Here is a 12,247-nt window from a genome sequence, read left to right as displayed (position 1 = left end):
AGAGCATCTTCTTCATCTGCCATTAGGGCTTTTGAAAAAAAAAATCGGTATAGTTCGTCTTCGGCAAAATTCGGCCCGTTTTTATTCGGGCCATGCCGAAGTCCGAACTCCCCCGCTTCGGATCCTCGGAAATTCGGGGGGATCCGTAGTTCGGGGAAAAATTTGCCCCCGGCGCGCCTTCAGGGGGATTCCCTGAAGGCGCGCGGGGGGCCCTTTAAACAAGCCCCTCTGCGCTATCTGCGCAGGCAGCGCAGAGGGTTTCCAGACCCCCCCAGCCGTGCCGGGAGTCCCGGCAGGGCTGGGGGGAGGCTTTAAATAGATTTGTGCCTCCCGACTGGGAGGCACAGATCTATTTAAAGGGCTGCCGCGCGCCTCCAGGGAAGCTCCCTGGAGACGCGCGGCGGGTCTTCAAACAGATCTCCGCCTCCCGGCCGGGCTTCAGATCTATTTGAAGCCCCCCCCCAGCCCTGCCGGGACTCCCAGTCTGCCTGCACAGACAGTGCAGAGGGGCTTGTTTAAAGGGCTTGTTTAAAGGCCCCCCGTGCGCCTTCAGGGGGCTTCCCTGAAGGTGCGTGGGGAGACCTTTAAACAGATCTGGCGGGGGGCTGGCAAGACCCTCTGCGCAGAGGGTTTCCAGACCCCCCCCCAGCCCTGCCGGGAGTCCCGGCTAGGGGGGTGCTTTAAATAGATCTGCGCCTCCCGGCCGGGAGGTGCAAATCTATTTAAAGGGCCCGCCGCGCGCCTCCAGGGAAGCTCCCTGGAGGCGCACGGCGGGTCTTCAAACAGATCTGCGCCTCCCGCCTGGGAGTCGCAGATCTATTTGAAGCCCCCCCAGCCCTGCTGGGAGACCCCCCCCCAGCCCAGCTGGGACTCCCGGCAGGGCTGGCGGGGGGCTGGCAGGACCCTCTGCGCAGAGGGTTTGCAGACCCCCCCAGCTTTAAATAGATCTGAGGGGATTGGCCACCCCCGCACCCCCTTCCCCAGAGTCCCGGCGGACGGGGCGGGGGGTCTGGAAACCCCTGTGCCCAGCCAACGCTGGCTGGGCAGAGGGGATTGGCCACCCCCCATCCCCTTCCCCAGAGTCCCGGCAGACGGGGCGGGGGGTCTGGAAACCCCTGTGCCCAGCCAACCGCTGGCTGGGCACAGGGGTTTCCAGACCCCCCGCCTTGTCCGCCGGGACTCTGGGGAAGGGGGTGGGGGTTGTCAAGTCCCGGCAGGGCTGGGGAGGAGGCTTCAAATAGATCTGTGCCTCCCGGCTGGGAGGCGCAGATCTATTTAAAGGGCCCGCCGCGCGCCTCTAGGGAAGCTCCCTGGAGGCGCGCTCGGGGGGGGGGGGAGAACAGATCTGCGCCTTCCAGCTGGAAGGCGCAGATCTGTTTAAAGGGGCTGAATTCACCGAATTTATTCGGGAACACCCAGAACTTGGCGAATTCGGCTCCCCGGTTTCCCCCCTTTTTGAGTTCGGTTCGTCTGAACCGAAAAACCGCCGAATTGTGGGAAATTCGGCTGTTTTTCAGTTCGGACCAAACCGAATCAACAGCCGTATCTGCCATTGCAGTAGGGTTGCCAAGTCTCCCTGGCAAAGGGCAAGAGCTTTCTGGGGCTGGGGCGATGCAACCCGGAACTGATGCAGATGCTCTAGCAATATCCTCCGAAAACACTTATGGTTTCCATAGAATTATTGGGGGGAGTACGCTAGAGGGCCTGCATCACATCTGGGTAAACCCAGAAGTGATGGGGACACTCTAGCAATCTCCTCTTAAAACTCTATGGAAACCACCTGGAAGCGATGGTGCCCCCCTTCAGCTGATCCTCTTTTGCCAGCCGACCAGCTGAGGGTCGGTGGGCCACCCAGTTTATTGGTGGGCATCTGCCTACGTATACCAGGCAATTGGCAAGCCTACATTGCAGTTCTGTTCCTAGACATGTCACAGCTGGCAAATCCCCTCGCTGAGACCAGAACCTGCTTCTGAAATTTAACATTTAAAAAAAATTCAAATTGAAGTAGGAAGCAGTTCAGGAGTAATGGTGCAGCTTGGTAATTTTAGACTGAGGAATTAATTGTTACATTATGTCCTGCCCCTTTTAAATAGTAATGTGAAACTATAGCCTACTTTTGTCTCCTCCCTCTGGCTCCTAAGCCCATAAGAAGGGGTCGAGGATGTCCACCCTAAATTCCAGCTCTAATGGCAAGACTATTCAGGCAATATATCTGAGAACATCAAGGCAGGCTAGCAGAGTTTCAGTAAGGCTTGGATGAATATTCCCCCACCCGCAGTTACTTTTGTTTCTGCATCTAAGTAAGGATGACACAAACTACGTGGCAAACAAGTTCCACAAGTGAACATTCCATGCCCGACGGCCATGATCCCTCAAAAGCTGACCCTTGGATGTCCTTGTTTCTCCATCTGATTCTGAGCTGAACAGCTGCCAGACAGCTTTTTGGCTACACAGTTTTGTTTATTTTTGGTGTTATGTGATGGCATCTTGAGAATTAGTAAAATCCCTAAAGGGGAAAAAAAAAAAAAAGCACGAGGCCTGTTGAAACAATTCTGGGGTCCCTCAAAAAAAATGTCACAGGTTTTGCCCAAGGTTTTGCAAACCACCTTTGAACGTCTCTTGCCTTGAAAACCCTATGGGCTCACCATAAGTCAGCTGTGACTTGACAGCAAAAAAATACATTATAAACATAGCATTACTGAGCTACAGGCTGAATTTTATGACCATTTTTGCACATTCTGCAGAGGCAATGCCAAATTTGTCACTGAGACTCCCGGAGTCCCTTTTCCCAGCTTCCATGGTTCTCCTCCCTCTTGGCCTCATGACTCACCTAAGAGAGAGTCATAAACCAGTTTTGGGTTTATAAACCTGACTCGGGTTGCCAACCTCCAGGTACTATCAAAATAGACACTTCTGTGTACAAAAAAGTTCAACCCATATGTTTATATGAGTCAATATTCTGTGTGTCTTTGGGTTGAACCTCCAGGAACTAGCTGGAGATCTCCTGCTATTACAAGTGATCTCTAGCTGATAGAGATCAGTTCCCCTGGAGAAAATGGCCACTTTGGCAATTGGACTCTATGGCACTGAAGTCCCTCCCCTCCTCAAACCCCACCCTCCTCAGGTTCTGCCCTGAAAACCTCCTGCTGGTGGCAAAGAGGGACCGGGCAACCCTAATCCTGACCCACAGTTTGAAATCATGGTAGGCTCAAAAAAGTAAGAAGTCTGGATTTGGGGTTATCAGCACAGTAAAGTTTGTCATAATTGATGGAATCTCAAAGGGCTATGTTTTCAGGCAGGTTTTTCCCTCTCTTGTCAATATTTTTAGAATTATTTCCAAGATTTTTTTCTGGGGCATTTTTACCACTGTTCACGGGTCAAATAGACCTTTTGAGTAGCAAAATACAATTGAATCATTCTGTTGTGCTTATCCTCACCAGAAATCAATAAGGACCCCTTGTCCCCTTTGTTACAGATCAAGGGACTTGCTTTAGACAATGAACCAGTGGCAGAGATGAAACTGTGCCCAGTTTTCCAGTGTGGTGTAGTGGTTAAGAGTGGTGAACTCTAACCTAGAGAACCAGGTTTGTTTTCCCCCTCCTCGGCATGAAGCCTGATGGGTGACCGTGGGCTAGTCCCAGTTCTCTCCAAACTCTCTCACCCTCACGTACCTCACAAGGTGTCTGTTGTGGGGAGAGGAAGGGAAGGCAATTGTAAGCCAGTTTGAGACTCCTTAAAGGTAGAGAAAATGAGGGCATAAAAACCAACTTTTCTTCTTTTTCTTCTTCTAAATCAGTGGTTCCCAAATTTTTCAGGTCACCGCCTCTTGGTTCCATAAACTCAACCCCAGCGCTTTCCTATAAAAAGCATTATTCAAAATAGGGGTTTGCATGACTCACTAAAGAAGATAATAACAATAAAATGTCAAAACAGTAACAATGAATTGCCCATCTATTCAAAATAAAATTAAAACTTTTTAGTTGAAATGTATGCAACAACACTGATGAACTTGATCCAGTGGTACCAGCTCTTCAACGTTTGGAAAAAAAATTCTGATAGTTTCCACCAAATTTGCCAGCATGGTGCCATAGCTTGATCTATTGTACATTAGTGAACACAGTTGAAGGGGCCCACCTCTAGCACCCCCTGCCTCTTAGTTCCCCCTAGGTAATCCCACCGCCCCCCAGGGGGTGGTACTGCCCACTTTGGGAACCACTATTCTAAATCAAATTCCAACCAACTGTTCTTCAGACATAAAGAAATAGAGGCCAGTGCAAATGTCTAGGATGCAGCAGAGTGGTACAACATGGGAATCATAATCCTAGCGTCTTCTGTCTCTTTTAAATAAGAGTTAGCATTCATATTTAGTTGTGTGAGACATCCTGAAGTGGATCTTTTTAATGGAAACTGACAGGAGGTCACCTTGCTTTACCGGAGAACTCTGTAGCAAAGTGAAGTTTTCAACTTGATTATTCATCTTCGAATGCTGAAGCGTGCAAAAAGAAAGGGGGCCCTTCACTTAAGAAATGGCAGGAAACCGAATTCCCACTCCTGAAGGGAAGGGGAAAAAACTGAGAACATAGCTAGCCTGAGGACACAGGACTATATGGAGGCTTGAAAATATATAATCTGATTAGGGATGCAATTACATTTAAAGAAATGACTTGATGAAATCTCAAAGGGCTACGTTTTCAGGCAGGTTTTTTCCCCCTCTGCCCACCCCCATCCCAGACACGTTGCTACCTCAGAGCCGCGGAGCAAAAGCTCACACACGCAGAGAGACAAAAGCATCCTTGTCATATTTCATTCACACTTGCAGAATACAAATGTGCCTTCGCATGGCACATTTGCACCTCTAACCAAAATACGACTTTAATTGGGTTTGATTTGACTAGACTTGTTGTTGTCTGCTACCCAGCAGTCCAAAGACAGAAGTGCAAAGACTCAGAGCTAAAATGCAACCCGACCTTTCTCAGTTGTCAAGTGATAAGGATAACTTTATTAGGAAAGAAAGAAAAAAGGGGGAATTGTGGAACCTTGAAGACAATGGGCACTTTCACGCTTGCCGAATAATGCACTTTCAATCCACTCTCAAGGCACTTTGCAGCCGGATTTTACTGTGTGAACTGGCAAAATCCACTTGCAGATGATCGTTAAAGTGCATTGAAAGTGGATTGAAAGTGTATTATTCAGCATTATTCGGCATGTGTGAAAGTGCCCAATCATTGTAGCATAAGTTTTGGTGGGCTAGTTTCTACCTCAACAGGTCCATGTAGTAGAATCTTCATCCACAGATACACCCACAGTTCAGATATAAGGTTGGATTCAGTCAGCTTTGCCATCGGTAAAAAGGAGAGGATGAGGTCCCTTTTGACTACTAGAGAAGCTGTGTTGGGCATCATGGGACCTATATGGAACGGGGTTTGTCATAAGGAAAGAAATTGGGTGAGAGGGTCAATAAGAACAACAAAAAGGCTGGCTCCAACCCATAAGATCTGATATAAAAGACATGAACACATGAAGCTGCCTTATACTGAATCAGACCCTTGGTCCATCAAAGTCAGTATTGTCTACTCAGACCGGCAGCGGCTCTCCAGAGTCTCAGGCAGAGGTCGTTTACATCACCTACTTGCCTAGTCCTTTAACTGGAGAGGCTGGGGATTGAACCTGGGACCTTCTGCATGCAAAGCAGATGCTTTACCACTGAGTCATGGATTAGTCAGATAAACTGGCCCCCTCATTGATGGCTTTTGGGAGATTGATTGAGACATTGCTTTTTTAGGACAGGGGGTCAACTAGTCATTTCCTCCTAATTGATAGTGTTGTTGTTTTTTTGACAAATTGTGGTTAGATCTAGCTATCTTTTTGTTCCATGTTACCTATTTCCCTTACTTTCTGCAGCCCCCATTTGTAGAAACATAGGGATGGAAGGCACCCCAAGGGACTATGCTGGGGATTATGGGACCTGCCCATGCAAAAGCATGTGGGACAGGGACTGTAATAAGGAGGGGAACTGTCCAAGGTACATCTAAAAAAGGTCAGGACAACTAAGAACCACCATGGGCCCCTGGACACAAATTCCATATGCACCCCCCTGATGTCCTTAATCCAAACCATTTATCTAATTTTGCAATTTTATATTTTGCAATTTTATATTTTATATAATTTTGCAATTTTATATATTGGTACATTCATATGTACCAATATAGGACACACTCCTTACATATGACGAAGTGAACTAATCTCTGTCACCTGGTACTCAGTTGTAATAGCAGGATTAACCGATTCTGTTCCCACTTAACCTATTCTGTTCCTGCTACAACCATATCAAGTTTGCAAAGCTGAGAAACAGTGACCAGGCCAAGGTTACCTAGCAAGCTACATAGCTGAGAAAGGGTTTGAACACAGATCACCTCCGTTCAAGAGCAACATTCTACCCCTAAACCTCACCATTTCTCAAAGACCAAGGGGCAATAAGCTTTTTTTTTTTTTTTTTTTTTTGGTCGCTTCTGATTTTCTTTTTGCATTCTGATTTTCTTCTTGCATTCAATTTTAGATTAGGGTTTTGCAACTCAATATCAATATTAATATCAGGAGCCCCGTGGCGCAGAGTGGTAAGCTGCAGTACTGCAGTTCAAGCTCTGCTCACAATGTGAGTTCGATCCCAACAGAAGTTGGTATCAGGTAGCCGACTCAAGGTTGACTCAGCCTTCCCTCCCTCCGAGGTCGGTCAAATGAGTATCCAGCTTGCTGGGGGTAAAGGGAAGATGACTGGGGAAGGCACTGGCAAACCACCCCATAAAAACAAAGTTTGCCTAGTAAACGTCGGGATGAGACGTCACCCCATGGGTCAGGAATGACCCGGTGCTTGCACAGGGGACCTTTACCTTTATATAAATATTGAGGCTGGAAGGGCAGCCAAGAAGGAGCTAGGAAAGATTCTTAAGTGTAAGGATGTGTCACTAGTAACCAAGATCAAGATAATTCATGCCATCGTATTCCCTATTACTATGTATGGGTGTGAAAGCTGGACAATGAAGAAAGCTGATAATAAGAAAGTAGATTCCTTTGAAATGTGGTGTTGGAGGAGAGTGTTATAGATACCACGGACTGTCAAAAACAACAACAAAAACAAATCAGTGGATTCTAGATCAAATCAAGCCTGAACTGACCCTAGAAGCCTAAATGACTAAATCAAATCAAATCGAATCAAATTACCTTTATTGGGATATTCTCAGAAATATAGCATAGACGGTACACAAGAATTCTCATTCCATACATTGCTAAAATGACTAAACTGAGGCTATTGTACTTTGGTCACATTATGAGAAGACAAGAGTCACTGGAAAAGACAATCATGCTAGGAAAAGTTTAAGGCAGCAGGAAAAAGAAGACCCAACAAGAGATGGATTGCCTCTATAAAGGAAACCACAGCCCTCAGTCTGCAAGACCTGAGCAAGGCTTTTAAAGGTAAGACATTTTGGAGGACATTGATTCATACGGTCGCCATGAGTCGAAAGCGACTTGACGGCACTTAACACACACACCACACAGTATCTATGGAAGATAACTGAAAAGAATGTTATTATCTGAAAAGGCACAGCTTTGTGACATGTAGTGCAATCCTGAACAGAGCTACACCTTTCTAAACCCATGGACTTTATTGCTTGGGATTGCAATGTTAATTCCAGAGCCTGAAATGCCGCTGACAAAGACTAAAAAGGAGGAGTTGGGGGAGGGGAGCAAGGCACTGTTGCATAGCTGGCGTTCAAATATCTCAGTGATAGACAACAAGACGTCTAAGCATGTTATTCGTCGCCGATTGGAATCTGAATTGAGAGTCCTGAACGGCACTCTCGCGTCAGAGAAGGCACAGTTAATAAGTTGGCCCTCCTCTATAATATGCCTAATGAGACCATTAACAATTTGGAAATGTAGATCAGGTGATGGAGAGCAGGTTTCTCAAATGATGTTTTCCAAGTCCCCAGGGGGCGTCAGTCTCGTGCGCCAGCTACCAGAACGAATGGACCTTTTGCTTCAGCGACACCTGTGCGAGATAATAGCATCAGATGCCACATGAGAAGCAGCCTTTCAGCTGCCAAAGACAATCTAGGCAGAGATATTAATTGTTCCTTAGGGAGCTGAGTACAGTAAACTGCAGATTGTAAGAGCTAACATGAATGCCGGGAGATGGGGGTCCCTGCAGTTAAAGCACACGGCAGCAACTCTGTTTGAATAAGCAATCAAGGAATGAAAGGCGAAAGCCGCTTCGTTGTGGAAGAGGTGTCATGATCTTTGGTTACCTTTTAAATTTAATAAAACTGTGCCATAATTGATGGATTGGGCCAGATTCACCTGCATACTCATGTCACTCGATTCCTCTGCAGTCTCGATATTACCATACGCTCAGCAGCTGACAGACGAATACGTGAACTGACTCCATCCAAAAAAGCCAGTGACGGATTTGGGACCAGGCAAGTGCCTGAAATGCCAGGCTTTGGCAGTGTGGGCCTTGGGAGTATGCAAAAACAATGGTGTGATCTTGTGCTCAGCATCAAAATTAAGACGAGGGGATATCAATCTTGAGCCTGTGGGGCTTGGTCTTTCATGGGCCATATACCCCTGCAAGACATCCTGGGACACTGCAGGCAGGGCAAGCAGCAAACTACAGGACAATTCTTGGGGTCCTCATATGTACATACTTGACTATGTTGGACATTATGGCTGCAATCCTGAGGGGGGTGGATGGCAAATTTCCATAAGATAAAGTGGCAAACACACCAGTGCGGGGGCATACACGCTGGCGTCTGAGAGCAACAGAGCTCTACTGGCCCCCACCACCAGGGTGGCCAGTCCAGGAGCTAAATCTCGGAAGAGAATGGCCATGCTGCCATGGGGGAGGCGTTCCCACAGCACCTTCAGCCCGGAAACACCCCCTTGAGTGGAAGCGGGGCTGCGCCACCTTTTTGGGTGGTGCAGCCTTGCTTTTTTTCAATGGGGAATCCCTCCCCATTTCTCTTATTTTATTTTTCAAAAGGCTTTTTCCTCCTCTGTGTTGGCCGGGAAGCCTCAGAGGAGGTGGTGAGGCTCCACTGCTCCTAGCCACTTTGGATCTACCCCCCCACTTTAGGAATGGGCTGCCTGAGTCAGCAGTTTTGTAGACTTGCTAAATCTCGGTGCATTCTTTTTAGCCCTCATGTATATGCATTGGGCTAATGCCCATATGCCCTGGCCTGGATGTCCCGGGCTAGACTGTTCTTGTCACATCTCAAAAGCTAAGCAGAGTCAGCCCTGGTTAGTACTTAGTTGGGAGAACACCAAGGAAGTCCAGGGTTGCTATGCAGAGGCAGGCAAAGGCAAACAATCTCTCGATGTCTCCTGCCTTTAAAACCCTATGGGCTCACCATAAGTTGGCTATGACTTGACAGCACTTTCCACCACTAACTCCCATATATCCTTTTTTTTCCCTCAGGGAAAAAAAATATGGGAAGGAATATCCAAGGCTCAGTCATTTCAGCAGAACATACTGTCGTCTCTACAATTAAAGGGTTGCTTTCCCCCCCTGTATAACATTTTTCATAACAACCTAAAAATGCTTGAATAATATCCTGAAAATCTTGTACTCCAATAATCAATAGATAAAATATGTCGTTCTACAAAACTATCAGCTGATTTATTTTGTACTGGTCTAATGGGTCAATGGTGAAGGTAAGCTAAAGTAGGGTTTCCAGCTTTCAGGTAGTAGCTGGAGATCTCCCGCCATTACAAGTGATCTCCAGGTGGAGAAAATGGCTGCTTTGGCAGTTGGGCTCTATGGCATTGAAGTCCCTCCCCTCTCCAAACCCCACCCTCCTTAGGCTCCACCCCAAAAATCTCCAGGTAATTCCCAACCCAGAGCTGAAAATAAAATAGGCTTCCACGTAGGGTGGGTTGTCAGCTCCAGGTTGGGAAATACTTGGAGATTTGTTGTGGGGGGGTGAGCCCGAGGAGGGTGGTTTTTTGGGAGTGCAGGAGGGACCTCAGTGTAGGGTTGCCAGCTCTGGGTTGGGAAATATCTGGAAATTTGGCAGGTGGAACCTGGGGAGGGGAGAGGCCTCAACAGGGTATAACGCCATAGAGTCCAATCTCCAAAGCAGCCTTTTTCTTCAGGGGAACTGATCTTGGGCACCTGGAGATCAATTATAATAGAGGGGGATCTCCAGGTGTCACCTGGAGGTTGGCAACCTTACTTCAGTGGCATATAATGCCATGGTGTACACCTTCCAAATTGGCCATTTTCTCCAAGTGAACTGATTTCTGTTATCTGGAGATCAGTTGTAATAGCAGGAGAGCTCCAGCCACCACCTGGAGGTTGGCAATGCTAGTGCCAGCCAGGTACCTCTAGGAAGCCCACAAACAGGATGACTGCCTGTGTTCCACAGCACCTAATATAATAGGGATTTTCACCGCAAGTGACAAAAGGGTGCATGTAATGTGATACATCCCCATGTCTCCAACCCCCAAACCTCCTGCCTTGTTGCATGGCCTGGCACCCCAAGTGTGAGCTAACTATTAGGAAATGTTTGAAGTGGGTGAATTTTGTGGGGCAGGATCGGAATCAGGAAAATCAAACCCCAATGTGAATGCAGAATTTCCTGCTCAAGAGCAACATCTAAAGAAGTCTGAGAAGACTAGCAATGTTGTCAAGGAACCATTTGCACATTTGTGCTCACGGCTCACTGTGCACATAAACCTGATGAAACCCTTTTGGGAAAGGGCAAAATACATTTGAAAAACAATCTGAATATTTTGTGGTCCTGCTCTTGAGCTTTAAGAGACTGGCATGTAGGATTGCCAATTCCAGGTTGAGAAATTCCTGGAGATTTGGGGGTGAAGCATGGGGAGGCAGGATATAAGGGAGGGAGGGACCTCAGCCGAGCATAATGCCATAGAGTCCAGCCTCCGAAGCATCCATCTCCTGCAGGGGATCTGATGCCTGCAATCCGGAGAGCAGTTTTAAACCTGGGAGATTTTCATGCCCCACCTGGAGGTTGGTAGTAGGGTTGCCAACCTCCAGGTACTAGCTGGACATCTCCTGATATTACAATTGACATCCAGCCGATTGAGATCAGTTCACCAGGAGAAAATGGCCGCCTTGGCAATTGGACTCTATGGCATTGAATTCCCTCCCCTCCCCAAACAACGCCCTCCTCAGGATCCGCCCTGAAAACCTTCCGCCATTAGTGAAGAGGGACCTGGCAACCCTAGTTGGCAGCCCTACTGACTTGGGACATTCATATAAAGGATTTGCAAGATTTTTTCTCTGCCTGCCCTTATAGATTAGGGTTGCCAGCTCAGAGTTGGGAAATACCTGGAGATTTTGGGGGTGTAGCCTGAGGAAGTCAGGGTTTGGGGAAGGACTTAAATGGGGTATAATACCATAGAGTCTACCTTCCAAAATGGCCATTTTCTCCAGGTGAACTGATCTCTGTCACCTGGAAATCAGTTGTAATAGCAGGAGTTCTCCAGCTACCAACTGGAGGCTGGTGACCCTACCTAGAGATAAATGTTGAGGATGGTACAGCCACAATCTAGTGTGAGAGAAGATGGAAAAGGAGTTTTCTGTGGGACACTAGTAGTAAAATATTGTGTAAGAGTTAACTAAATGGAAAATTATGGGATGCACATACGAACATCCATCATGCTTGCCTTTTACTTTAATGCTCAGTAACTGTTCAGTTTTATTGTTAAGCTGCCTGAAGAAATATAATTCCTGTTAAAATAAGCTCTACTGTGAATACCTGTGTTTTGGAAGGAATGCTGAGTGCTGAAAGATCCCAGGTGGAAGAGCTCTGTAGGTGACTGGCAGATGACTGCTCATTTCATAGCTACTTTTTTGCAAGGATGGTTCTTTTTGGCTGTCAGTCTCACTTCATTAAGCGGCCAGGTGGCATTGATTTGGGATAAGACAGACAAAAAGTTGGAAATTTGCTTTCTTTGGGGGAAACGAGGAGAAAATGTATGCTTCAGAGGTGAAGAAGAGTTGGTTTTTATATGCTGACTTTTTCTACAATTTAAGGAAGAATCAAACCGGCTTACAATCACCTTCCCTCCCCCTCCCCACAACAGACACCCTGTGAGGTTGGTGGGACTGAGAGAGTGTGACTAGCCCAAGGTTCTATCTCTGTGCTGTGAGGAGTATGTGCTAAGGTTCGATCAACCAGGAAAAATGCACTTTTATGTAGAAAACCATGACAAAGTCTTCCCG

This window comes from Euleptes europaea, chromosome 9 (assembly GCF_029931775.1).
Source record: "Euleptes europaea isolate rEulEur1 chromosome 9, rEulEur1.hap1, whole genome shotgun sequence".
Taxonomy (NCBI): domain Eukaryota; kingdom Metazoa; phylum Chordata; class Lepidosauria; order Squamata; family Sphaerodactylidae; genus Euleptes; species Euleptes europaea.
The sequence above is the reverse complement of the archived record's forward strand: the minus strand, read 5'-3'. Positions refer to the sequence as shown.